Below are 26,089 nucleotides of genomic sequence, written 5' to 3'. Positions count from 1 at the left end.
AAATATGAATTGTCCCCTAGTCATGTATTCTTTACAAGTAATGGCATACGTCTTTTTATCATACGAAAAAAATGCAGAATCTACTATGATCGTGTTCTTGTTTACATAACACAATTAAAAACTTCTGCAAAATGTGTGTTAAAGTGATAGGATAGGTGTAAGACTTATGACTCCGAATACTCCCAATAACTCTTTTCTTCCTATCGATTTTGCTGTCATTTAAGCTTTTTAATATGTTCCTGTTTATTTATGATGGAACATGTTTTAAAATCACCCTATTTAATGACGTTACAAATTGTTAACAACATCCAATCACTTATGTTTCATTTTAGAAAGTAAATGGATAAAGACGGTATGGATATACAAAACTATTAGTGCGCATGTGATGATAATTCCCTTGTTTTTGTATCTGTAATTTCATAGAATATTCATTTCATTTTGTTATATTTTTTAATCAATTTCTGAATTCAAAGTATATCAAATCGTCCTAGCATTTTTTGTATCACTTATACATAGAGCATAACACACACTTGTTAAATATTGAAGGTCGAAATGTCTGTTTATAATTTATTTTTAAATGATAGTCTAAACTTGTTTTGGAGATTTTTCATCATTTTCATTTACTGGCTATTACCTTTAATTTCAGAACGAACAGAAGAAGTTTATGAAAATGAAGTATTCTGATGTAGATATAGATACACATGCAGCTTGTTAACTGAAAAGATAAGAACACCAGGAGATATACGAATACTTTGAAAACATATTGCATTTTATGTTTAGAAAAATGTTTTATGTATATAGTTATATTTGTAAATTTCATTCAATATTGTTTTTCAAATATTTGTGCTAATACGGTAGTTTGTTATTTATATAGTCAGGAGAGTAACTTTAAGGATTCGTGTTGTTTATTCTTTAGTTTTCTATGTTGTGTCATGTGTACTATTGTGTGTCTGTTTGTCCTTTTCATTTTTAGCCATGGCGTTGTAAGTTTATTTTCGATTTATGAGTTTGGCTGTCCCTCTGGTATCTTTCGTCCTTCTTTTTTAACAATGGATTTTTTAAAATACCTGTGAAGGTAATTACTCAATAGACACTTTAAGGAATATTCATATAAACAGTTACCCTAAGAATAATGTCAAAAATATCATTTCTATTACATATTTCATACAACTCTAAAATGCTTAAAGTGGTATGGTTGTCTTTCGCCATTTTGGTTTAAAAAAAAACAGACAATCTAAAGTTCAGGTTTCAAACAAACTAGCAAAATTTGATGCAGGAACGCACACAACTAATGTGAATTTGCATTTATAAGAACATATTTATAAGATTAAAACTTTTGTTGATATCAATATTTTAACAAGTGTTGATTCTGCTTGATTTTTAACTTTTTTTTAATAAGTATTTTAAGGGGAGGTTACTCTGAAATAGTGCATTTTTCTACATGGAATTTTGCTATTTGTTTTTTTGCCGGGGAAAACGCACCATGACCCTTTTTTTCTTTTGATATTATCAAACCATTTTCCACAAAACCTATCTTCTCGTAATTTATTTTACAATTCTATCATTTAGTTAAGCTTCTAATCACATAATGGTGTTTTTTCCTGTATAATCCATACAAATGTGTCATTTTGTCACGACCTGTTGCTTGAAAAACTGCGCGGTGACCTATCATTTTGTGAACATATATCATTAGATACTACGTTTTGGCAAAGTATTAAAAAATTCTATCATTTTTAATTTAGACTGCCATACCACTGTAAGCTTAGTAGTTACAGTTATGTAATGAAAATCTGTAATTGTTTTGGGTTTATATAAACTATAAAAGCTATATAAACTAGTTTTATAAACTCGAATTCATTACATGTAATCAATCAACATTAGTAACAAAAGAAGTCTAGATGTTTTGGAAACCAAAATTCAAATGTTTTCCACAGTTCAATTGTTGTTGAACCATTTAGTCAGGTGCAAACATATTGCTAGTATTGATTGAATGTTTAAGCTTCAAATAAGGGCAGAACGAATTATCTTAAATGAACATTATAAGATGACATTTTCAAACAAGCTTTTAAGAGAGCTACGATTGATGTCCATTCCAGATTATTTTGTACACTGAAAAGCGATTTAAGTTTTTAAAGTACTTCACCAAATGACTCAAAATGTCTCGATGTATTTGGATATGTTGATCAGGTTACTTTTAGAACAATCAGACAAAGTACTTGCAATAAGCTTTTTGTTCCAAAAATCTAAAACTGATTACTAGGAACGCTCTTTATTGATATCAGAAAGCGTTTTGTGAAATAAATTGTCTACAAACATAAAACAAATCAATTAAAAAAAAAACATATATTTAAGCATAAGAATTAAATATTTGTATGTTAGTATTTTCATCATTGAATGTTACACTTTAAGTTGTAAAACCAGGTTTAATCTACCAGTTTCTACATAAGAAAAAACACGAATATTTTTCTGCTCCGTCTCCTCTAGTTTCTGGTTTTCTTTGGAAACTAAGAATCATATATTCAATTTGAATATGTTAGAAAAATATTAAAAAAAAAACATTTCACAGATCTTGAAAATAGTCAGATTTCCACTCAAAATTAAACAGTATAATGTACACTTTTCTTCGAAAATAATCTGTAAAAATTGTTAAAAAGATGGTGTTTTTTTTTGAAAATATACTTTTCAATAACAAATTGAGTTTGATTTATTACTGATATAAGATCGATGCAATATTGATTTACACTGCTGTTATAATTTTTATATATCAGATATTTCTGTCATTTGAATGTCGATATATCATTTTCATTTATTTATAAGTTATATTGCATTTACTTTGAATTCTTCAAATTTGTTGAACCTCTTGAAATTTGTTCAAGATTAAAATAAATATTGACATTATTTGAGATCCATAAAGGTTTCCTTAAGCATAATATTGAATATACAAATTATATGATTATATGATTATATAACGTTTATTTATATTTGTTCATTTTGAAAATTCGCGTATATCTTAGAGCATAACACGTTTTATAAATAAAGCTTTAGATAAATAAGCTTGAAGCTATTTCTGCATTTTATTTAGAATATGCCTTCGTAAATTAAGAGAATACCAGTTTCTAGTAATAAATATACAATTGAGATTGACAATGGGGAATGTTTCAAAGAGACAACTATCCCCTTATGTTCAAATGATGTGGATGTTAGCAATTATTGCCAATCGTTTTGGACTTCAACAATGAGATACATACAAACCGTATAAATGTTTTTAAAGGTCCTGACATGAATGAAAAATATAAAACAATTAAATTGAGAAAACTAACTACCTAATTGATAACAAATCAATTTAAGAAAATCAAGTATGACAGACATGAACCAACGATACACGCTAAACTGCAGGCAGTGTCCAAAAGCATAGTTGCATCCAACTCTTTATAGTCCGACATGTTAGGAATGAATGGGACATAACTATGATCTTATTTGCGCGTTCGTGTATGTATGGTAAATCTGTTTGCCCTAATTTCCCTTTTATATACCATAGATGCTTGATATTAGAACTTTTGAATATTTAAAATAGTTATGTTGGTCTTCACCCTCGTTGTTGTTTTCATATTAAAATATTTTACGATATGAAGAATTTTACAAATGTTACCGAAATGTAGTTAAATATTGATCATTACATATAATTAGAAAATGTCATTGTGGTGAAAACTCTTTTGATTTTTGAAACTACATGTAGAGCAAATTTTTTAGATGATGTACAACAATTACTGTACATCTATGCACGTTAAGGATTGTCATCATAACATGTATCTATCCTCCCAGCTGAAGCAAACAATCAAATAAATTGTATTCGCATATAGTTAATCTTTTATCGTGTAATATTTAGTAAACTTTAATATTACTTTCCTAAAATTTCTACTTTTGTTTTAGCTCGATGGGCGTTTACGAAGCACTAGGTGCAAGAAAAACCAAGCATTTATTCTAAAATGGAAAACCCGAAAGGTAGCGTTTAAATTTAAAAGCAATATGTTCTGATAAGATAAGATACATTTGACCATCATTGTATGATCGTTTTGCCAAATAGTTTTTTCCATCCTTGGCCAAGAACGTTCCAAATGAAGTTGAATTCAGCAATACGCTCCAAGTGCATATACACTGCTAATGTGTTATTTTTACTACACATTCTATAGTTTATAAGATGTTTCTATTAACGATGATCTTCCTTTGGACTATTGCTTTAATCAAATATCTAATTTTATTTCGATTATGACATAGTCAGAGATTCAATTCAATAGACATGGAAATACATTGTTAGATTATAATCAAGTGAACTTGTCGTTGTTTTAAGTTTAAATTCGGTAAAAGTTATACCCTAGCGTCAAAATGTGTACCTTTCAGTTTAAATTTTAGATATCATTATCACAAAACAAAACACAATATGGTTGGTATCTACAGTTTAAAGTAATGCATCAATGTTATTTTCATTTTAGAAGAGAAGCAACTTAATACGTGAGTACTACTTAAAACCGATGAATATAACTTTGAAACCGCAATAATACAAACGCTCCAAATTGTATATCTTTTAAATTTCCGTCGTGGAATCCGTATGTGATGTTTTCACAGAGTCCACTCCCAAACATGTTAGGATAGCCCCATTTTGAGGACGTTCACAAATATATATTTCAGGCAGAATTGTTTTTCCGATATGATTTATAGACAGATTTGTATGCCTTGTTGGTGCTAATTTTCAAATATATGGTAATTTTCGAGAAGTTTATCAATATTATAGATATTTAACTTTATTGCATTTACTCGGGTAATTGTTCCTAGAAAACATTGCAATCGTAACTATACTTATTACGGAATATGAATGAATCGTTAAATTAATAGTAAGCAACAAGCCTACCTTCGTATATAAAATGTGTAGTAAAAACGGAATCGCACGTCTCCTTCAACACAAGTGTCAAAAGGACAATAAGGGAATGTACATTTCTTTAAATAACTAAATGTTCATGAAATATAAGATTAATTCAATGAGCCAGCAAACCAGGAATCGACATATAAACTTCCATAGATAATATAATACCAAAATTTTTAATAACAATCTAAGTTTATTCGTTAATTTAAAAGAGTGATCACTCCGAAATTCCTTTCCGTATTTTTTTCTTAAAAAATGTAATTCATAATTGAGAAGTTCTTTTTTTGTAGACAACACGAGGATAAAAACCAATTTAAGAAACCGAATGATCACAACGACAGCATGGAACTAAATACAACACAAGGTTAGTGTTTCCTAATATTTCATTGAAAATTTTAACTCATCAGATTAGTACCTGAAATATGAATTGTCCCCTAGTCATGTATTCTTTACAAGTAATGGCATACGTCTTTTATCATACGAAAAAAATGCAGAATCTACTATGATCGTGTTCTTGTTTACATAACACAATTAAAAACTTCTGCAAAATGTGTGTTAAAGTGATAGGATAGGTGTAAGACTTATGACTCCGAATACTCCCAATAACTCTTTTCTTCCTATCGATTTTGCTGTCATTTAAGCTTTTTAATATGTTCCTGTTTATTTATGATGGAACATGTTTTAAAATCACCCTATTTAATGACGTTACAAATTGTTAACAACATCCAATCACTTATGTTTCATTTTAGAAAGTAAATGGATAAAGACGGTATGGATATACAAAACTATTAGTGCGCATGTGATGATAATTCCCTTGTTTTTGTATCTGTAATTTCATAGAATATTCATTTCATTTTGTTATATTTTTTAATCAATTTCTGAATTCAAAGTATATCAAATCGTCCTAGCATTTTTTGTATCACTTATACATAGAGCATAACACACACTTGTTAAATATTGAAGGTCGAAATGTCTGTTTATAATTTATTTTTAAATGATAGTCTAAACTTGTTTTGGAGATTTTTCATCATTTTCATTTACTGGCTATTACCTTTAATTTCAGAACGAACAGAAGAAGTTTATGAAAATGAAGTATTCTGATGTAGATATAGATACACATGCAGCTTGTTAACTGAAAAGATAAGAACACCAGGAGATATACGAATACTTTGAAAACATATTGCATTTTATGTTTAGAAAAATGTTTTATGTATATAGTTATATTTGTAAATTTCATTCAATAATGTTTTTCAAATATTTGTGCTAATACGGTAGTTTGTTATTTATATAGTCAGGAGAGTAACTTTAAGGATTCGTGTTGTTTATTCTTTAGTTTTCTATGTTGTGTCATGTGTACTATTGTGTGTCTGTTTGTCCTTTTCATTTTTAGCCATGGCGTTGTAAGTTTATTTTCGATTTATGAGTTTGGCTGTCCCTCTGGTATCTTTCGTCCTTCTTTTTTAACAATGGATTTTTTAAAATACCTGTGAAGGTAATTACTCAATAGACACTTTAGGGAATATTCATATAAACAGTTACCCTAAGAATAATGTCAAAAATATCATTTCTATTACATATTTCATACAACTCTAAAATGCTTAAAGTGGTATGGTTGTCTTTCGCCATTTTGGTTTAAAAAAAAACAGACAATCTAAAGTTCAGGTTTCAAACAAACTAGCAAAATTTGATGCAGGAACGCACACAACTAATGTGAATTTGCATTTATAAGAACATATTTATAAGATTAAAACTTTTGTTGATATCAATATTTTAACAAGTGTTGATTCTGCTTGATTTTTAACTTTTTTTTAATAAGTATTTTAAGGGGAGGTTACTCTGAAATAGTGCATTTTTCTACATGGAATTTTGCTATTTGTTTTTTTGCCGGGGAAAACGCACCATGACCCTTTTTTTCTTTTGATATTATCAAACCATTTTCCACAAAACCTATCTTCTCGTAATTTATTTTACAATTCTATCATTTAGTTAAGCTTCTAATCACATAATGGTGTTTTTTCCTGTATAATCCATACAAAATGTGTCATTTTGTCACGACCTGTTGCTTGAAAAACTGCGCGGTGACCTATCATTTTGTGAACATATATCATTAGATACTACGTTTTGGCAAAGTATTAAAAAATTCTATCATTTTTAATTTAGACTGCCATACCACTGTAAGCTTAGTAGTTACAGTTATGTAATGAAAATCTGTAATTGTTTTGGGTTTATATAAACTATAAAAGCTGTATAAACTAGTTTTATAAACTCGAATTCATTACATGTAATCAATCAACATTAGTAACAAAAGAAGTCTAGATGTTTTGGAAACCAAAATTCAAATGTTTTCCACAGTTCAATTGTTGTTGAACCATATAGTCAGGTGGAAACATATTGCTAGTATTGATTGAATGTTTAAGCTTCAAATAAGGGCAGAACGAATTATCTTAAATGAACATTATAAGATGACATTTTCAAACAAGCTTTTAAGAGAGCTACGATTGATGTCCATTCCAGATTATTTTGTACACTGAAAAGCGATTTAAGTTTTTAAAGTACTTCACCAAATGACTCAAAATGTCTCGATGTATTTGGATATGTTGATCAGGTTACTTTTAGAACAATCAGACAAAGTACTTGCAATAAGCTTTTTGTTCCAAAAATCTAAAACTGATTACTAGGAACGCTCTTTATTGATATCAGAAAGCGTTTTGTGAAATAAATTGTCTACAAACATAAAACAAATCAATTAAAAAAAAACATATATTTAAGCATAAGAATTAAATATTTGTATGTTAGTATTTTCATCATTGAATGTTACACTTTAAGTTGTAAAACCAGGTTTAATCTACCAGTTTCTACATAAGAAAAAACACGAATATTTTTCTGCTCCGTCTCCTCTAGTTTCTGGTTTTCTTTGGAAACTAAGAATCATATATTCAATTTGAATGTGTTAGAAAAATATTTTAAAAAAACATTTCACAGATCTTGAAAATAGTCAGATTTCCACTCAAAATTAAACAGTATAATGTACACTTTTCTTCGAAAATAATCTGTAAAAATTGTTAAAAAGATGGTGTTTTTTTTTTAAAATATACTTTTCAATAACAAATTGAGTTTGATTTATTACTGATATAAGATCGATGCAATATTGATTTACACTGCTGTTATAATTTTTATATATCAGATATTTCTGTCATTTGAATGTCGATATATCATTTTCATTTATTTATAAGTTATATTGCATTTACTTTGAATTCTTCAAATTTGTTGAACCTCTTGAAATTTGTTCAAGATTAAAATAAATATTGACATTATTTGAGATCCATAAAGGTTTCCTTAAGCATAATATTGAATATACAAATTATATGATTATATGATTATATAACGTTTATTTATATTTGTTCATTTTGAAAATTCGCGTATATCTTAGAGCATAACACGTTTTATAAATAAAGCTTTAGATAAATAAGCTTGAAGCTATTTCTGCATTTTATTTAGAATATGCCTTCGTAAATTAAGAGAATACCAGTTTCTAGTAATAAATATACAATTGAGATTGACAATGGGGAATGTTTCAAAGAGACAACTATCCCCTTATGTTCAAATGATGTGGATGTTAGCAATTATTGCCAATCGTTTTGGACTTCAACAATGAGATACATACAAACCGTATAAATGTTTTTAAAGGTCCTGACATGAATGAAAAATATAAAACAATTAAATTGAGAAAACTAACTACCTAATTGATAACAAATCAATTTAAGAAAATCAAGTATGACAGACATGAACCAACGATACACGCTAAACTGCAGGCAGTGTCCAAAAGCATAGTTGCATCCAACTCTTTATAGTCCGACATGTTAGGAATGAATGGGACATAACTATGATCTTATTTGCGCGTTCGTGTATGTATGGTAAATCTGTTTGCCCTAATTTCCCTTTTATATACCATAGATGCTTGATATTAGAACTTTTGAATATTTAAAATAGTTATGTTGGTCTTCACCCTCGTTGTTGTTTTCATATTAAAATATTTTACGATATGAAGAATTTTACAAATGTTACCGAAATGTAGTTAAATATTGATCATTACATATAATTAGAGAATGTCATTGTGGTGAAAACTCTTTTGATTTTTGAAACTACATGTAGAGCAAATTTTTTAGATGATGTACAACAATTACTGTACATCTGATAAACATGTAGTTAAGTTATAGTATAGTATCAAAATGAAATAATTCAATGCTGCAACTGTATGAAGTAATTCAATATTTAGTTCATTGCGATAAAACCATGCTTCTCATAAATAAACAGCATGCAATTGATAATTACGCAACAAAATGTTTTCAAAGAATAGTGCAAAATAGACTGGCTGATCACATACAAAGAGGGGCACTACAATGACTCAAATATATTGACATATAACAAGAAAGAAAACTTAAAACCCGTACAAGATTGAAATAATTTATGACCAAAAATATATTTCTACAATGAACGGGAAAACTCATCTATGTATTGATTTAGTCCCAAAACATATTAAAAATACATATGTTCTTCTAGAATAAAAAAAAAACTCTTTTTTCAGATCCTTAAGTTATATAATAAGCAGATGTCAAGTTTCTGTCCATTTCTTTAAGATATATCTTGCTTACAGCTTAATTCTAAATAAAAGTGCAATCAGTAAGAAATTGTCTCGAAAATTCCCCCATTACGCACCCTTTCCATGGATTTTAAATGTAAATCATCCATACTACCAGTACTATCATGTTTTATACAGCATCAATAAATCATCAACACTTATAATAGATATAGTTGCATATTAAAGATACATTTTGTTTATTTCTAAGAGGGAGAAAAAACACGGAAAGAAGATATTGTGAAAAACATCTACCTTGATTCAAATCAAGTCACGTAAGTACAATTGAAAAAATGCTATGCCATTCATATCTAAGCCGTGTGTTTCAACTTTTACTGATAAATAAAACACATAATGCAAACATAGGTAAACACGTACTAAAATACTTAATATATCAATATCACTTACTATTGACATTAAATGCTTGAACTATATTTGTTGAACTTCCAGTTTCTGTTCATGTCAATGTTTGGAAATATGGACATGGTTCTTTACTTGTGCTGTAACACCACTTCCCTTGGTCATAGGAGGGTTTCAAACATGTTTAATCCCGAAAAGTATGTGCTTGCCCCACATTAGGATTTGTTTTCATTGATTGTTTTCTAAAAAAGTAAGGTAGTTTTTTTTTCTAGTATAAAGTGTTTCAAATTTTTCATTGCGATGCTTAACGGTTATTCAAGTGACAAGTTTAGCTTGCTTTTAAACCAAGAAAGAAAAACTTTAAACCCGTACAAGATTGAAATAGTATATGACCAAACATATGTTTCTAGAATGGACGGGAAAACTCATCTTTGTATTGATTTAGTCCCAAAACAGATTAACAATACATATGTTCTTCTAGAATAAAAAAAACCTTTTTTAGATGCTTAAGTTATATAATAAGCAGATGTCAAGTTTCTGTCCATTTCTCTAAGATATATCTTGCTTACAGCTTAATTCTAAATGAAAGTTCAATCAGTGAGAAATTGTCTCGAAAATTCCCCCATTACGCACCCTTTCCATGGATTTTAAATGTAAATCGTCCATACTACATTGTACCAGTACTATCATGTTTTATACAGCATCAATAAATCATCAACACTTATAATAGATATAGTATAATAGATATAGTTGCATATTAAAGATACATTTTGTTTATTTCTAAGAGGGAGAAAAAACACGGAAAGAAGATATTGTGAAAAACATCTACCGTGATTCAAGTCAAGTCACGTAAGTACATTTGAGAAAATGCTATGCCATTCATATCTTAGCCGTGTGTTTCAACTTTTTCTGATAAATAAAACACATAATGCAAACATAGGTAAACACGTACTAAAATACTTAATATATCAATATCACTAACAATTGACATTAAATGCTTGAACTATATTTGTTTAACTTCCAGTTTCTGTTCGTTTCAATGTTTGGAAATATGTACATGGTTCTTTACTTGTGCTGTAACACCACTTCCCCTGGTCATGGTAGCGTTTCAAACATGTTTAATCCCAAAAAGTATGTGCCTGCCCCAAATTAGGATTTGTTTTCTTTGATTGATTTCTAAAAAAGTAAGGTAGTTTTTTTTCTAGTATAAAGTGTTTCAAATTTTTCATTGCGATGCCTAACGGTTATTCAAGTGACAAGTTTAGCTTGCTTTTTAACCTGGTTTAACTCATCATTTTTTTTTACATAAGACAATGTCTGTACCACGTTAGGAGTATGACAACTGTTTACAATGTAATTAAGTTGTGACCTATCATGCCTATGGTTGCTTTCTGCTAACCATTTGATCTTTGATTGAGAGTTCTTCGCAATGGGAATCATACCATATCCTTTTGATCTGCTATTCAATAAATTCCTTAAATGTCAATGTGTGCAATAAAGTTTCAGATGTTTTTATTATTGAATATGGGTTTCAAGTACTTCAATGAGGGTCTGTTGTAAATATCAGGTTTATTACATTTTATTGAACGTCAGTTTAAATTACCAATAAACTATCTAAATTAGCAGTTTGCACATTAGATAAAAGTGTTGTACTTATATCGTTATCTTTTATATTTATAAATATGAAAGCATATTGATTTGGAATACTTTTATCGAAGTGTAAGAAAAACTTTTTCGTCAAACATTGAGACACTGTAACCAGCTACCTTAATGAGATTTTTTTTCAAAACAATTTATTCATCAGTTTTTTTTCGTCTTAAAATGAGCAAAGTGGAAATGCAGGTTATTTTCAAAAATGAATCCTCGTAGGGTTAAAACACATCTTATCACTTCTCCCGACATGAAAAAACAACCCAAAAAACCTGGAAAGTCATCGACTAGTACAATATCAAAACTTGTTTAAAGTTGATTTAAGTACTACGCAAAACTCTTATTTTCGAGAGGGGTAATACAATATACTTATACACTCTAAAGAAATAAGTCAGAAATTAGCATAGCTTGTTACAGATGCTCCATTAATCTACAAAAGCATATGTCAAGTGTATGAACATATAAATTAAATATCATATCTTGCTTCCCCCAGTACCAATACTTTATACATGTTTAAATATAACAACAATAAATCTTCAATACCTATAATAAATACTGTTGCATATTAAACATATTGTTTTACGAAGAGGTTGTGATTTAAACTAAACTAGCGTGATTATAATCTAGTCACGTAAATACAATTGAGAAAATACTATGTACTTCTAGATTAAACTCATTCCATTTAACATATACTTAGAATACGTTATATATTAATATCACTGACAATTGACCTTAGAGGCTTCAAGTATATTCGTGTATTGCAATAATATAAAGAAATATACATAGAATTTTTAACATGCGCTATTACAAAAGGATTGGAAAAGGGTTGGAAACATGTTTAACCCAGCAATAGTATGTATGTGCCTGTACCAATTAGGTAGCGTGTTATTTTGTGGTTGTCATTTATTGTCATTGAGTTTAACAAGCAATTAAATCAGGTCTTATTACCATTTCTTCATACGAAAACGCCTTAAACAAGTCAGGAATAGGAGAGTTGACAATTGATTTTAATTTGTGTAATGTGTTTGAGCTCTTTATTTAAACACGTGTCAAGAGTCTTTCCGTTTTGAATTTGACATGGTTTATGGTATTTTTGTTATTTTACTTTGGATAAATGGCTATGCGTAAGGTTTGCTCATTGTTACAGTTCAACCTATTGTTACCTGCTTCTAGATCATTTGATAATTGTGGAGAGTTTTCACAATTGGAATCATACTACATCCTTTTATTTTTATATTGAATAAATTCCACAAATGTCATTGTGTGCAATAATGTTTCAGATGGTTTTTTTATTATTATTATTGTAAACGGGTTTTAAGTACTACAATAAAGATGTGGTTTGATTGCCAATGAGACAACCCTAAAAAAAGAGACCAAATGACACATAAATTAACCAATAAATGTCACCGTACGGCCTTCGACTAGGTTTATTACATTTTATTGAACATCAGTTAACAGTTGATTCTTCTTTCTGCATTTTATTGGCCTATATGTTCTTTTCTTCATTTTGCTTTTATATGAAATTATTTCCTTACTATTCATCTATTTGTGTTACTGTTTTATTCTGACAAATGCCTTTGACATGATGCTTTGCTGTTCCCGTTAAACATATTCTCTTTTTTGTCTAATCGTAAGATATTAAGTATTATGTATCAATAACATTATTGTTATCAAGCAGAACCAGTAAAACACAAAGAAAACGAACTTCCGTTATAAGTGATCATTCAGATTTACACTTTTTCATATATTTTGAATAGGTTAAATAAATACAAAGTTGAGGAATCGGTATGACGATGAATGTATTATTGATGAGCCTTTTCCTTCGGCTTATGACATTACGTAAGTTGAAGAATGGTATAATTTAGAAACCTTACATATCGAAAATATATTTTATACATGTAAGGATTACACAAGTAAACCTTTTTTTAAGATAGAAAAGAGCCCAGCTTTCACGTTACATTAAAACTTGCCATATTGTTGACTATTTCAAGAGCATACGAAATATCATTGAGCTATTTTAAATGTCTGTGTAATAACCCGCAGGTGGGTGTCTTATTTAAAGATAGTCTCTACATGATTTGATTCATATTGAATGTATATTGAATAATTTTAGCAGACATATAATTGTTCACGACAAAGTTTAGTTTATCAATCCTACTAAACCTTACAGAAGCCCTGCGTTACATGAAAAAATATAAGAATAACTTTCATCAAATCAAATTAAAGTACAGATGTCGTGTACAGAAATAAGAACCAGGGGAAATTCATAGTTTCTAACGAAAGGTTCTCCTCATCTTTTGACCGATACATTTTGTTTTGAGTATTTTTGTGTAAATTTTTCTCCGAGAACCCAATTTGTTTTTCAATTGTGTTTGTCTCAAATCAATTGATTTCGATCTTGTTTAATTTCTGTAAACATATTCTGAAAACCAAAGGAACTAAAAGTTAACTGAATATAACTTTAGTGAAAGACAAGTTGTACAATACTTTATCCTTATCATTTTAACAACTTTATTCCAGAATATATTGACGCAGTTGCAATCAAGGCCATAAAAGGTTCGACTGTGCATTTAGTATGCTCACACAAACATAATGGAAGTGGAACACTGCAGTGGTCATTCAAATCTACTACAGCATCTGTTTTTATAATGTATACACACAATGCAGTAGTATCACCTCATTTACCCTCTGAATTAAACCAAAGACTAAATTTAACCGGCAACCATACAATAGGAGAATACCATTTAAATATATTTGATATAAGGGATAGTGATCAAGGAACCTATGCATGTTTGGTTAGTCCATCAGGTGATAGAAATACACAAAATCTAACGGTCATTGGTAAGTGCAGCTTTGCATTAAGACGATACTACTACAACATGTAATTATCTAATCTAATCTAAAATAAAAGAGGGACGAAAGATACCAGAGGGACAGTCAAACTCATAAATCGAAAATAAACTGACAACGCCATGGCTAAAAATGAAAAGAACAAACAGACAAACAATAGTAAAAATGACACAACATAGAAAACTAAAGAATAAACAACACGAACCCCACTAAAAACTAGGAGTGATCTCAGGTGATCCGGAAGGGTAAGCAGATCCTGCTCCACATGTGGCACCCGTCGTGTTGCTTATGAGTTACAAATCCGGTAAATAGTCTAATTCGGTAGATCACATTTATGAAAGGGAAGGGGATTGTAGTAACGACATAAGGAACATATCCGATATCATTTATAAAAGGGTATTTATTCCATAACGGTCAACCAACTCGTGATGCGTCCATAAAATTTACGAAGAGATGATTTCAAAATCATTATTGACGTTAGACACACGAATCAATGAATGTGTTTGTAGATAGACGATTTTGTGTTCTGTTAAATTGTTCCCTTTGAAATTGTTACACGATGATGATTGCTGTACCCATATTTTGACAATTTTATTTATTGTGTCTGTTTAGTTAACGCATCGTTGTAAATATAACGGAATTTGATGAATCAAAGTGAGAGGGTTAGCGCTATAAAACCAGGTTTAATCCACCATTTTTTTTAATTTGAAAATACCTGTACCAAGTCAGGAATTTGACAGTTCTTGTCCATTCGGTTTTGATGTGTTTTGTTATTTGATTTTGCCATGTGATTATGGACTTTCCGAATTGATTTTCCTCTGAGTTCAGTATTTTTGTGATTTTACTTTTTTCAACTTCACCATTTGGAACTCTTGATTTAATACTTATCTGTTAACCCCTTTGTAGAGGAACCATATTATCATAATTATGTAGAACATGTAGCCTATGTTTAAATATACAGCTTTGGTACTCTCTCCTACAATCGATATCTGATATGTGCATACATATGTTTTCAGTGAAGTAATACATACCCCACAATTAGCATAAACTATTTTATTTTACGGTTCAGTTTACCTGATTAAAAAAATTCGTGTGATTTTTAACGATGTCAATATTGTGGGCTAAATGCAGTTGATAAAGCAGGCGTTCTATCAAAATAATCATAACAATATTTACCAAATGAAATAAAACAGAGACTGATTACAACAATATATAAACATGCTATAGAATGTCCCAATTTGTATATATTTATCAAACCATGAATAGCTATCAGGGAATGAATTGTATTACAAACTCACAAATGTAAATATCACGTCATTTGTTTAGCCCTACACACAAGTTATTATTACCAACATAATTAAAACCGAAAGCAGAATGATTACAATTGGTTATACACTAATTCATTTGTAGATGATTATGGATATCTTCTAAATGTATTTGAAATGAGATAAAGTGATCAGGGTTTGTATATATGTTTAACTGCATGACACTAGGATGATAACACGTGACTGTTATTTGCTCAATGAATTAAATTATTGCCAGATGTCATGCAAAAATAAATAAAGACTGAAATAAAATTCTGAACGCTTTGTTAATGGGAATGAGCTCATAATTGTGAGTTATCCAACCAACGTAGCGCTATATACACCCACGGTCATGTGTCATTTTATTTGTTTTGAAACAAGTTATCGAAACAATAGTGTCAAGTGTTAACATTCAGTTAACTCATTGTTACTTTAAATTAACTGGTTCTTAAATAATATCAATTCAAACCCGTCGTTAGATCTTTGAATGTTCTTTTATCGGTACTAATATGTATTGGAGGTTATTTATCAAAACTAATGCCTAGGTCACACATTCACGGATTTGAAGCCGGATTAGCTACGGATATATATGATCCGGCATCATTCGTGGCAATCTGTTTTAGTCCGTAAATTTTCTTATTGTTGTCGTAGTCATGCGTAGTAGATCGTAGTAGTACTGGTATATCCTTCACAATTTTTGCGCAAAATTTGACCTACTTATTCTGTGTCTAATTGACGTTGAGGTGTACATAATGATTATCCAACATAAATAATCAACAACTGCTGCTTGCAATTTATTGGCTGGAATTTGATATTTATATGGCACAAAATGACAGAGCAGGGTCGAGATACTTGATGACAGTCGTAGAGGATACAGGAGGCAGAATAGATGGTGGACTACATTTAAGAACTTTGAAAGTAGTCCTAAATATGTTTCAAGAACTGCTACATGTCATTGGTCTTAGGAGTACGAACAACACCCCATAGTACAGACAGACAAATTAAAAAAAAAACAACAACGACAACTAGTATACGATTAACTGCCATATAGAAATGATGAATAACAAGTAAATTATAGAAATGTAACGGTTCGCATTATTCCGTTTCAGACCGTTCTCATTCGTACTAACCCTTACTTATACCGTATCAAACCGTTGTTTATCCGCAGTTGATACGTCACGACACGCGCCATTGCGTACTAAACCGTGTCATTTCCGTATTTAACAGTGTCTTACCGTAAGAACCCGTATCACTCATGTCACCAAAATGAACCCGTCCTTCATTATCCGTGATAGAAACGTCAAAACCCGTGGTCATACCGTTGTACATCCGTATTGGATCCGTAGCAGACTACGGAAACTGCATTTCCGGGATCATTCTTGAGGTTTCATCCGTAGCGGATCCGGCGAGGTGATCAAAATGGTGAAGTTGATTTCATCAAATCGAACAATCTACGCACACCACAATAGTTGATTGGCATTTGTAACGGCTTCGGAAGGAAATATATGTTGCTGCGAACGTCATAAATGTTTGTTAGCTGTGAATATGGGGTTTCTTTATAGATGTCACTGAAACTTATTAGTAGTTACAAAAGCTTGTGAAAGCCGTCGATACTGTCTCTTTTATAAATGAATGTTTTATTGGCCATAATAAAGGGGCGAGTAATACCTGAAGGACATTCAAACTCATTAACCAGAAATATACTGACAATGCCATGGTTTAAAAAGAAAAAAGACAAACCGAAAAACAGTAATAAACAAAAAAATCATATAAAAAGGCTAAGCAACACAAATCCAACCAAACACTGTCAGAGATCTCAGGTGCTTCAGACGGGTAAGCAGAAACAGCTCAAACTGTGGCACTCATCTTAAGCTGGTTGCTCAAGTTAGTACAAACCAGGAAATAATTCTTATCGTATTTATAGGTCATATTCGTGAAAAGGGAAGGGGATTGTAGATAAGACATTAGGAACATATCCGCTTTCAACTTTGAAAAGAATTGTGCTTAACGGCCAAGCAACTCGAAATGACGTCCGTAAACTTTCCAAAGGGATGATTTCAACTTAACCATTTGGATTTCTTGGTTTAAAAACTTCTTTGTGAGCGGCTACCCTCAATGAAATCATGAAAGGAAACATAAGCCCAGAAAAATCGTATCACTAAGGGATTATATTCCGTATGCAGGCGCTGCTGGAATGTAGCTACGTAGAAATGAAAAGTTTACAATTGGGAGCCTGAAATGATTTGTTGTCGTTAAGTTTTTTTTTCAACCGACCGTCATTGTCAATTTATAGATGTAAGTCAGGATATGAGACATCCTTTAATGTATCTGTTGTATCGTTCATTTTTTTAATGAGATAGATGCGTTAAACGTACTCACTTAAATTCGATTTATTTAACGAGAGAACATCATCTATACAGTGGAAAGTAAAGTAAAAGAATGCTGCTAACTTCTTTGCTACCTTCATAAGGAAGGATGGAATGCCGATAGTTTCTTTTTTAAATACGTCCTCTAAACGTAAAACAAATGTTGTCAATCAAGAAATCAAACATCTTAATAACGTCAGCTTCAGAGATTTTGTTTGAATCAAAAAGATTTTTACAATGCGCAAATTATCCCTGATTTTGCTCTATTTTCCTTTTTTTTTCTCTCAGTTAAACCAAATATAACTCCTTTTTCTCCTGATACATTGGATACAGAAGAAGCAACAAGTTTTAATATATCATGTCAATCATATGGAAGTCGCCCTACAGCCTTCATATACTGGTTAATTGGACAACAAAACAGTACCGTTACATCAAACTCATCTACCGAATCTATACATGATTCATCAACAAATACATACACAGTGACATCTACTTTAAAATACAGAGTGGATAGAAGATATAATGGACAGAAGCTTATATGTAGAGCTAGTAATGTTGTTGGTTACATGGAAACATCTCTAACGTTAAATGTCAAATGTAAGTCCTCCTTTACTCATTCTACAAAATATAAAATTGAGAATGGAAATTGGAAATGTGTCAACGAGACAACAACCCGACCATAGAACAGACAACAGCAGAAGGTCACCAATAAGTCTTCAATACAGCGAGAAACTCCCGCACACAGAGGCGGCTTACTTCGGCTGGCCCCTAAACAAATATATATACTAGTTCAGTGATAATGGACGTCATACTTAACTCCAAATTATACACAAGAAACTAAAATTAAAAATCATACAAGATTAACAAAGGCCAGAGGCTCCTGACTTTGGACAGGCGCATAAATGCAGCTGTGTAAAGTATTTTTTTGTTAGATTTCAACCCTCTCCCTATTCCTCTAGCCAATGTAGAAAAGTAAACGCATAACAATACGCACAGTAAAATTCAGTTCAAGATAATTCCGAGTCAGATGTCAAAAGAGGTTACAATTTTTTTTTTTAATTATAATACAATAATAAATAAATAACAACAGACTACTAGCAGTTTGTTTTTTCAGCATTTACATCAATTGTTCACCCTCTTTTTTCATATGTTGTCTGCCGGGTGGAAAGTTTCCGATTTTTCTTAACGCCGTGTCGTTTTTGTATATTAAATGGAAATATTACCACTACTAAGCGTGTAAATGAATATACAAGGTATACTTATCCACGCGGTCATTTTTTTTAACCAATTGCAATGATATTCTTAAAAAATGTTCAGGAGGTTCGATAATTTAACAAATACGTTCTATTTTATGAGATGCTACTTTGTAATCATTCCTATATTATAGATAAAAAAAGGAAAGAAGGAAAAATTTGAAAGTATTTACAAGTACATTATATGTTATTAATAAAATAATGTGAGAAATAGGTATGCAGTTGTAGTAGCATAAGCACATCTATTTCCATGGAGATGAGTTTGCTTAAGTTCCGCAGGCATGGTCTATACTCTTTGAAGCTTTAACTTTGTATACATGTATTAGATTTGGATAATAATTTGATCTGAGCGTCACTTGTGAGTCTTATGAAGACAAAACGCACATCTGGCGTATTAAATTATAAGTCTGGTACCTTTGATTACTTTTAGTTTAAGGGGAATCATCAGTGTCAAGTCAATAATATTTCGTATGCTGTTGTAGAAGTATGGTCGAATTTCAATTCAAAACATGTTCTTTGACCCTGTCCCTGGAGTGATAATATTATATTGAATGTTTTGCATATAATTTGAAGGAAATGACGTATGACTAGTCAATGGTATTTGGAATGCAGTTGCATAAGCATTAGCACTAAAATTTCTCAATATAATGAATATTGTTTGGCCCTTCACCTTGAATTATTGTTCATAGACTGAATATTTTGCATAACTTACTTATCAATGTATTGCTATTTTTATTATGCCCTATTTATGGGCATTACGATTTCTGGTCTGAACGTCCGTTCGCTCGTCCGTTCGTCCATCTGTTCCACTTCGGATTAAATTTTTTGGTCGAGGTAGTTGTTGATGAAGTTGAAGTCCAATCAACTTTAAACTTAGTAATTATGTTCCCAATGATATTATATGTTTAATGTTAATGCTAAATTAAAGTTTTTTATCCCATGTTCACGGTCCACTGAACATAGATACTGATAGTGCTAATAAGGCATCCGTGTACTAGGGACACATTCTTGTTTCAACTACATCCGCTCAAATCTGTCCTCCCTAGGTTGCCTTTCTTAGAAATATGTTTCAAAAGTAAAGCACACAGTCATTCAAGTATATGAATATTCCAGCTTCTGACAAAATATCTACCAGTTTTAATTAACAAGGGAATGGCAGACGTAAAATATCTGGTGGAAAGTTATATGTATATGATGTTGTATGACTATTGCAGCTACAAAAATAATCGTTAGAGATATCTGATCATAAGTATCAACATCCTGATATTTGTGTATGACGATGATGATTAATTGGTGTTTAACGTCTAGTTACAAATAATGCATAGATAGCATAGCTTATTGTGTTAATAATATTTGAATACAAACTCTCCTTTGTATAATTCAACACCAAACATCCGGTTTTTATATGTTTGTTCGAAAGGTAACAATATGATAGACCACATATCAGTCTTAAGCTAGTACCCGTACTCAAAAGTGTTTCTTTTAGGCATTGTACAGTTTAATTAAATTGTACGATGAGAACAATTTTATATTTTCCATCATTTTTATGGGCATATGAAACTCTTTTATCTATTATTGATGTCAATTAAATACAGGTATGGCCCATAGAAAAGGGAGAAGGTGAATATTCGAATTTGTCAACTCGAGAAGGTAAGTTTATTGAGGTTGCATCACAAAGTGAAATAATTTCAAAGGCTTGGCAATTTTGAATATTCATCGCTCCTAAAGGGGCCACCATTGTTTTACTATACCGAACTAAAAGTGGAAGGTCATTTGAAGCATGAAAAAACGCTTACCTTCTTCATTCATTATACAAAAGTTGAGGTTCAGAAACGTCTTATATTTCTCGTTTGTAAAACCAAGGTAGAATATTTTTGTGAAAGGTTGATGTCCCTTAAAGGACGAGATATCATCAGCAATATATGCATGTCCAAAGACTTATTGTCTCGTCTCTTGATGTTCTTCCTCAAACGTGATCGTTGCCATTTGTTTTTATTAACGCCTGTGACGTCATTTTCATGGGAAATAACTCGTTTAAAGTCAAGAAATTCAAACGGTTATTAGCCGATGAATAACAGGGTTTTTCACCGATGATGTATTTTTGGGAGTAATTCGACCTTCCTTGCAATTAAATGCAAATTAAATGATTTATTTCATGTCACGTGATATCTTGTTACCCAAAAGAATTGTTTGTAATATATTTCTAATATACAATATCATGTTTGTTTGATGATGATGCGAATTACGCAAATTAATCATTATTTTAAACAGATGCACCCACTGTTAATGTAGAAAACAAGACCTTTTCATATAATCAATCACAAAGACAGATTCGTAGCACTCTTGGTGGTAATCCTACAATAAACACGTGTAATTGGCACCATCTATCAAAGTATGGTGAACATATCAGAGATTTTATGGTTAATAACCAGATATTGACGTTACCTACAGTACCTAAACATCAATGGTACCAAGACACTGGTGAATATATCTGTACAGCTGAAAATGGAATCAGCGGACTAAATGGACAAGTGAAACAGAAAGGTTCCGGATATGTTACAAGTAATGGTAGGGTAGGCTTATTTTAGAATACTGATCATATAAACGTTTGTTAATATATTCTCTCGTTGGATTACATTTGGTTAGAAATAAATAATGTTTATACATATGTGAAAGTCAAATATATGTCCAGGGATGGTATGAATCTTAAATTCGCTATCATCTAGTTTTGTTTTTCAAATCCGTTGCCCATTGTTTTTTTAATCTGATCATTTCATAAGTAAAACTGTCTATGCTCTTATAATATCAACCCTCGTTATTAGTGACCAGCATTAAAAAAAAAAACAAATAAATTAATGCCGAAATCATACAAAACTAGTTATCCAGTGCAATAATTCAGTGATCTTACGAAAACTTGAAATATCTTTAGTGTATATATATAATAAAATGTATATTTTTTTATGAGCAAGAAAACCTTTTTAGGTTACTTACTAAACAAACACTTTAGACAAGTGAAAAGTTTTAAGATGAACATAACACAATGTACGTAGTTCAGTCCCGCTACTGCTATGGTAGTAGAACATGAGAAAGATACTGCAGCTGAGCACATACACATTAGAACTATGGACACGATTTCAACTGTAACGTTTGTTGCGCAATTCTACACACGACAGTGCATGATTACATTAGGTGACATGACACAGATTTGATCAAAGAGCCTTTAACAATTACTGTCTCATGAGACCCTAGATAATTTTCAACAATACCTCTGTTAATCAAAAATATATTCGAGTAAAACCTTTGGCAACAAACATAACAGTACACATGTATATTTCCAAAGTTTGTTAATTGTTGTAGGAAACATTGAAAACATACAGGTTATATTTTTCGATCAATTTAGTTGAACATCTTAACGGAGTTTCACGAAGAAAGAACACACGGCATAGACAATCGTAGCAATTTCAGTAATATAGCATGGTCTATGTGTGTGCTTTATAATGATATTATTATCTTCCTATAATATATTTTTTTCATGTATAGATATTGCAGTATATATAAACTTCCTATTTAAATTGATTTCCATGTTTCCGTTGACTGTGTATATCTGTTTTTCTTTAACCTCAATTTAATATTAATGGATCAAATTTCTGTGTTTTAGCTCCACCAGTGATAACAGCTGACAATAAAGACAATACCATACAATATGGAACATTAGGTCAAAGTACTGAATTGAAGATAAATGTGTACAGTATTCCAAAGTATTCCAATATTCGTTGGTATAAAGGAAGTATACTGTTAGGCCCGACAAAATACGTTACGACAGAAGAACCTGCCATGGTTAAAGATATGTTTCATGATGTAAACGTACATGTAGATGGTTACAGGGTTACACTGACGATAACTGATTTACAAGAGGGGGATTTTACAACGTATACCCTACGGCTTTATTATGGTAGCCAGTATGTAGTGCATGAAGTTACTTTGAAATCAAGTCGGTAGGTATTTAAAAACAAGTATGGTGGATCGTTTTTGCAAAATTAGTTTCACATATGACAATAAATAATTATGTTTTTTTTTGTCGTAACCTCAATTTTTACCTCTTTTCCTATTATGTTTTATTCCCAAATAATATTGATCACCGAGTTTTAAAACATAATAAATGAAGACATAATCTTTCAAATGTAATCAGTTTAATTGAAGTCCTGAGCTGGCATGTCAGTTAACTGCTTGTAGTCTATTGTTATTTATGTATTATTGTCATTTTGTTTATTTTCTTTTGTTACATCTTCTGACATCAGACTTGGACGTCTCTTGAACTGAATTTTATTGTGCGTATTGTTATGCGTTTACTTTTCTACTTTGGCTAGAGGTATAAGAGGAGGGTTGAGATATCATGAACATCATCTAACCCCGCCGTATTTTTGCGCCTCTCCCAAGTCAGGAGCCCTGGCCTTTGTTAGTCTTGTATTATTTTTAATTTTAGTTTCTTGAATATAATTTTGAGTTAAGTATCCCGCTGACATATTTAACCCCGGCACATTATTTATGTTTGTGCCTGTCCTAAGTCAGGAGCCTGTAATTCAATGGTTGTCGTTTGTTTTTCGTTCATTTTTTTTTTTATTTAAATAAGGCCGTTAGTTTTCTCGTTTGAATTGTTCTACATTGTCATATCGGGGTCTTCTATAGCTGACTATGCGGTATGGGCTTTGCTCATTGTTAAAGGCTGAACGGTGACTAGTTGTCAATGTCTGTGTCATTTTTGGTCTCTTGTGGACAGTTGTCATATTGGCAATCATACCACATAAATTGTTCAGCATCACAAGGAAAAGAATTTACCAGTCAAATGGTCGTTTTCCCTGACAAAAACAAAAAAACTGAATGTCATTAGATGCAATATTTTATGAACAAACTGAAAAAAAACCCGCTTAAATTCATAAAATCCCGTTATTGGGTGAATCTTGAACAATCGTGAGACCTTTTATAAAAGTATTGTTTATATGTGTTTTCTTCAATTTTGATTATTTATGACAAACCGAGTTTCCATTCTCTTATTAATTTTATAGTCATCACTTAAAACAACAAGGTATGTACAAAAAAGTATAGCTACAAAAGTACCAAACTTTTAAAGATGGGAAATCCTATATAAATTTGCCTCATACACATGAAATAAATGGAAATCAACTGTCAGATTCCTGACTTGGTACAGGCATTTTCTTATGTAGAAAACGGTGGATTAAACCTGGTTTTGCAGCCGCATTGACTTCCTTGATATTGACAGCAATGGCTATGTGTCAACAAACAAATAGACAAACTAGTTAAAGATATCCAAAATAAGGTAACATCAGTCAGTTTGTGTTATGACATTAATCACTATAAAACTAAACAAAATATGTCACAAAAAGAAAAACAAAATGGCAATAAAAGACAAAGCACAGAAGTAAAGATTAAAGACAAGAATACACAAAAATACCATTGAACAATTACACAATGATAGAATGTTTATGTACCAAGCAATATCAAAAGAGTGTTAGCAAAAATGAACTAGACAGTAAGAATTAACATATGGCAAAATTTAGAGTAATTTGCTAATTTGCATAGCGGCGATTTTGCCTTATCATGACGGCAGCCATTACAATAGGATTATATAAGCCCCTTAAATAAAAATGCCAATACCTTTGTCGAATGAACAATTTTTTCGCATATAGATGAATAGCACATGTTTTTAGGCTTCTTTCCGTGAACAAATGGACATTGTCTACTCTGAAATCGTTCGGCCTTTTTAGTTTAAAAATCGGACGTGTAACCATAGTATAATTGCTATATAAGATCTTATAAAATTACGGAAAATCGTAAAAAAGCAAGATTCAAAACAGAAATACATATTCATTTCTAGATATAGGGAAACACCTTGTAGGTTGAATTTTAAAGTTAGATAATTTTTAGCATTTTCTCATATAATTACACAACAATTTTGTAAATATCCGCCAAAGGAACTTTTTAAAGTACATTAGTTTTAGAAACATGACGGAAAAAGACTGTATTAAATCTAAAATAAATTATATTCTCAATCTTCAGCTAAGGAAAGTAATTTGATCAAAAGGGACAAAGTCACGTGGTGCAAATCATTTGAATAAAGTACCTTTGATTTTGCCATATGACAATTTGCATAGACAAATAAAAGAACACTATAACACGTTATAAAGATGATAAACAGCGTCATTACTTAAAACCTTTATTTCAAGACCATAACACAAGACAGATTTCTAATAACTAGAAAAAAGATGGTTTGAATTTGTAACATTTAACATTGTTAATTATTTTGTCTTAATAATCAAAACCTACATCTGCTTTTTTCAATTCCTCATCAAAGTTAAGTTTATCTGTTGCGCTCAATGATTTATACGATCATCTGAAAATAGTTATGAATACAGCACAATTTTTGCCACAGTAACGAACTCTCCCGATATGTTGTTTCAGAGACTGCATTTTCTAAAATAAATTCTTTGATCGACGGTTGTTTCTTACAGCTGAGAGAATGGTTCCAAGTTATCAAAATGAAGTCATCCCTTCGGTTGTTTAACGGACACCATTACGATTGAGTTGTCAATGTAAATGTTGCATCTGACCACGGATCATTTCTAATTGTCGTAGTCTAACTCTCATATTTCCTCGGTTGTGACATCACAGAAAGATACTGATAAGCGAAAATGTATTAATACCCTTCCTTCAAATATGGATGGATTCCCTATCGG

General features: G+C 30.9%; 2 long non-coding RNA genes across 2 annotated transcripts; both read left to right on the top strand.

Annotated features, from left to right (window-relative positions):
* The first annotated feature begins 3,930 nt into the window (after positions 1–3,930).
* LOC143078076 (uncharacterized) lies at positions 3,931–5,282 on the top strand. Its single transcript, XR_012979037.1, has 3 exons — positions 3,931–4,002; positions 4,491–4,509; positions 5,209–5,282. It is a non-coding gene; the product is annotated as an uncharacterized LOC143078076 (long non-coding RNA).
* Positions 5,283–14,106: 8,824 nt separating this feature from the next.
* On the top strand, positions 14,107–23,321 carry LOC143078075 (uncharacterized). The gene is made up of 4 exons (XR_012979036.1): positions 14,107–14,405; positions 18,373–18,681; positions 21,609–21,905; positions 22,996–23,321. It is a non-coding gene; the product is annotated as an uncharacterized LOC143078075 (long non-coding RNA).
* Positions 23,322–26,089: the final 2,768 nt, after the last annotated feature.

This window comes from Mytilus galloprovincialis, chromosome 6, assembly GCF_965363235.1.
Source record: "Mytilus galloprovincialis chromosome 6, xbMytGall1.hap1.1, whole genome shotgun sequence".
NCBI classification, from domain to species: domain Eukaryota; kingdom Metazoa; phylum Mollusca; class Bivalvia; order Mytilida; family Mytilidae; genus Mytilus; species Mytilus galloprovincialis.
The sequence above is the reverse complement of the archived record's forward strand: the minus strand, read 5'-3'. Positions and strand labels throughout refer to the sequence as shown.